At 40.3% G+C, this 4,224-nt stretch overlaps 1 long non-coding RNA gene across 1 annotated transcript; it reads left to right on the forward strand.

Annotated features, from left to right (window-relative positions):
* The first annotated feature begins 279 nt into the window (after positions 1-279).
* LOC131511392 (uncharacterized) lies at positions 280-3,910 on the forward strand. Its single transcript, XR_009261501.1, has 2 exons — positions 280-918; positions 1,619-3,910. It is a non-coding gene; the product is annotated as an uncharacterized LOC131511392 (long non-coding RNA).
* Positions 3,911-4,224: the final 314 nt, after the last annotated feature.

The raw sequence follows: 4,224 nt of genomic DNA on the forward strand, positions 1-4,224 counted from the left end.
ATAAAGCAATCACGTGCGTGTGTGTGTGCACGTGTGTGTCTGTGTGTGTAGTTGTGTTGGGTGTGTGTTATCGAACTGCAGGATTCCTTACCCAAGGAATGGACTTCCTGATGGTTCTACTCCAACACCCATTGAGTTTCTCCACAACTCCCTGCTGAGAAGTAGTCACTCTGCCTTCCAGAACAGAGCTCACTATGTCCAAAGGTTGCCCATGTTGTCTGCAGATAGCCCAGCTATCAGTAAGCTATTTTGATCATAAGCCAAAAATATGGTTCCCAATCGTTTTCATCTGTTGGCTTCTCATTTTCATCTGAGCAGCCTTTTGAAATCACATGAAACAAGTCTAATCTGATTTCCATTTCATGGTCCTTTGGGAATTTGAACACAGCTATAAGTAACCCCATGAGCTTCTTCTTGGCCAAGACTCTAGGCAGAACATGTTTATTTCCTTCCAGGGTTTGTCTCATGCCTTGGTCTCAGGCCCCTCTCTATGCTGGACACTCTTCTCTGTTACCATGAGTGGTATCCAGGGCTCCATGTACAATTGCAGAAATGCTTTCACCAAGGCAAAGCTCACCTCTTTCACAAAGAATTTTAAATCTCCTGAACCCCGTGAGTATTCCAAAAAGGCCATATGAAAGCAATCCATATGCGAGATCATTTTTTAAAATAGGAAATCCAGGATCCAGTAAATTTGAGCACAAAATTCCTCTGAATTGTGTGAAGAACTGACGGTGTTAACAGTGGAGCCTGTGCTTTTGTTTATCGTTGTCTAACCGTGAGGTAGACTGGAGTCTTGAGGAAGCTGGATTCTAGATTCTCCTTTGAACTGTATCTTGAGAAGCAATTTTATGATTCAAATTCCAGCTCAGAGTCAAGTTCAAGTTCAGCCTCTGCCTTTCATCAAAAGCAAATGTGGTAAGTTGTGTGAACTTGTTTACCTCTCTGATTTTAGCTCCTCATGCCTTTGAGATGGGGCCAAAATTCCTACCTCCCATGACCACAGTGAGAGAGTCCTGTGTCAGTGCTGTCACACACCCCACACAGGGTCCATAACCGGAAGGGTTCTGAGGTACGGCCCCTTGCCCACTTGTATTCGATGTAGCCTCAAGATTATCCATGTCACAAGGACTCTTTCTGCTTCCTTTTTTTAAAGTTTATTTATTGATTTTTGAGAGAGACAGAGAAAACGCACACATAAGCAGGAGAGGGACAGAGAGTGAGGAAGACAGATGGAATCCCAAGCAGGCTCTGTGTTGTCAGCACAGAGCCCGAGGCGGGGCTCAAACTCACAAACTGTGAGATCATGACCTGAGTGGAAATCAAGACTGGGCAGCTTAGCCAACCGAGCCACTCAGGCACCTCTGCTTTCCACTTTTAAAGCGATCTGTTAGAAAGTTAAAGACTATTAGGAGACCTGACTCTTTAGGTCAAATAAGTGTGGGATGGAGTTAGGAGTGTTGGAAACGATTTCCATACACCTCACGTGACCGTGGGTAAGTTCCTGTCTCAGCCGGTTCTCAATTTCCTTATTTGTCAATGAGGATCCTGGTTACGATTGGAAGATTTATCTCAAATCTGATATTCTGTTATTCTAATGTACTCTTTCCCTTTCTAGTTTACATCACTGTTTGATACTTCCTGGAAGTATACTTCAGAACGCTAAATTTTGTTTCAACTCAAGAAACGTGTCGAATCAGAGAGAATAGACATCTTGGAAGCGTTCAAGCTAATGCCCCAAACAGTAATTTAAATGATTTCTTCTTCCTCCATTTTATGACCGGAGGAACTTTGGAGCTATACTGTATGTCATCAGGTGCGTCATTTCAACCTCCCAGGGAGGAGTTATCCTAGGAAGGATAAAGGAACAGGTCATTTATCAGTTGACTGTTGCTGAGAAAGAGGGATGCCCTTATACAGCCGCATGGAGGGTATCAGAGGGCCCACTCTTCTAACTAGCAAGATTGCTTTGCAGCTTTGCTTGAACGATGGCCCCACAGCAATTTCTACACACCCAGGCAAAATGACACATGATAAGTGGAGGAACAAAACAAGAACCCCACATTTCTATAACACCATACACTTTTCATCATGTTTACAACTACTGCAATGATATGGACCATAATATACAGCTCTACAGTTTGCAAAACAATTTTACTGCCACTCGTAACAGTATTTCTGCAATGTAATGGGGCATGGCAGGGAAGAACCAGACTGAAACTAGTATCAATTTGTCTTGATAGGAAAAAAAAGAAAAAAAGACCTGAGTGAAGATACAGTATTTTCCAAGGTTTTATAGACAGAAAAAAGATGGAAAGAAGGAGCAAAATCAAGACTTGAATTCAGGTCAATTGACTCCAATCCTTTGTTCAGTTCAGCAGAACGCTTGCCTCTCACTATCAGCAACTTGACTCCCACACAGGTGTGAATGCAAAGAAGGACTGGTGGAAAAAGGATATCACCATGGAAAGGACATCATGGTGAAAGTTGGTAATTCCAATAACAAAGAGAAAATCTGCATGTCAGATACATGGGGCAGTGGTCACTTACCAAGCAAAAAGACTTAGAGTCATAGCAGACTTCCTATCAGCACCTCTTGGGTATTAGGAGGCAATGAAAATTCTTCAAAGTTCAGATAGGAAAGGATTTCAGCACAGAACTCTATAACTAAACCATCAATCAAATGTAAAAGCAAAGACACGTAAGACACTTCAGGGTGTGCAAAACCTCATGAAGTTCACTGCCTTTATCTTCAGTTGAACAGTAATTTGGTAAAGAGGATGAAATATCAGTGGCAACAACAAAGGGTAAAGGAGACTAGAAATCAAGAGAGGGCACATGAGATGGAACATTTGGAGGATTCGCCTTTAACCTGAAACAGGTTCATGGCATAGAAGATTTACTTCCATGTGAGTCAATCCCTGGTTCTATTTTGAACCCCTGGCTCTCTGGTTCTATATTGAATAATATTTACATAATCATTCTGTTCATTCATTTTTTAATAATCCATTTATTATACAATCCCGTAAGATGTATTTACAATTATGGAAGAGACTATAAATGTAGTAAGTTTAGATAGTATAAAAATAATTACAAAGGAAAGAAAAACTTGAAGATAGAGGGGAATGCTATTGTCCTTTTCTTTACAGTGGAATTTATAGCTGCCTCAAGTTAAGCGATAAAGTAGGGTTTAGTTATTCATGAAAACAACATATAAAAGACCCAAAAATTAATAGTCCAGCTAACAAAAATTAGAAAGCGGAGAAAGTGAACAGGGGAGAAAAAGTGGAAGTAAGTAATGTCAGTGAGTACATTCTTCAGACATATCTAGGCAATAATACTCTGTCTAGAGTCAAGACCTCAAAAAGTAGGTTCCTAAGCACGTTATATAAAGTTACAATAATAATTACTAGTAAAACTAAAAAGAGGAAATGCTGACAGTGACGTCTCTGGGGAGAGGGGTTGGTGATAAAGCAGAGGATGATTTTACCTTACATTTTTGTTCTTCTGCTCTGTTTGACTATTTTAAAACTCTGCACGTGCATCAATTCTATATTTAAACAAAGGAAAACTCAGTCTATTTGAATATCTAATAACGTGGATGAACATCTAGATGATGGCTTGACTTGATGCTGGCACATACTTAAATCCATACAAAGAAAATAAAGATTCAAAAATCAGGTGCATCCCCTTTATTTGAAAAAACAAAGCATTGTGAGCCCTGAGAAAGAAAGTAACTCCCTCAAGAGTACTTTACAGAGCTGACCATAAAAGTCAGATTAATGTTCCGTGCAAGAACTGAGTTGAAGAATGATTGTTCACTGGCCGACATTGTCCCAATTTTGAAGCACAGTGGTTGTCAAATTTTGGTAACTTTTGGCATAATTAAATACTTGTTCTCAAAAGGAGACCTGAGCTTGACTTCCTTTTCTATCCCTTTCATTGTCTTGGTTAGTTAGTTATAAAATGGGATGAAGCCAATGCCTACTTTACTAAGCAATGGATCTCCAGGATCTGGGAACCACCAAGTCTTAGACCAATGTTATTAGCACCAAGTTTATGCTTTGCTTACCTGCCATCACGTAGGGAAAAGCCTCTATAGACTTTGGATGGATTTACAGGGAAGCGAATATATTTTGTCTCTCATAAAGCCGGTCAAAGTGACTTGGGTAGAAATCCCAGGCCTCTGTGACCCACCAGGCCTTTGAATCAGATTGTTTCTGT

This window comes from Neofelis nebulosa, chromosome 5, assembly GCF_028018385.1.
Source record: "Neofelis nebulosa isolate mNeoNeb1 chromosome 5, mNeoNeb1.pri, whole genome shotgun sequence".
Classification (NCBI taxonomy): Eukaryota; Metazoa; Chordata; class Mammalia; order Carnivora; family Felidae; genus Neofelis; species Neofelis nebulosa.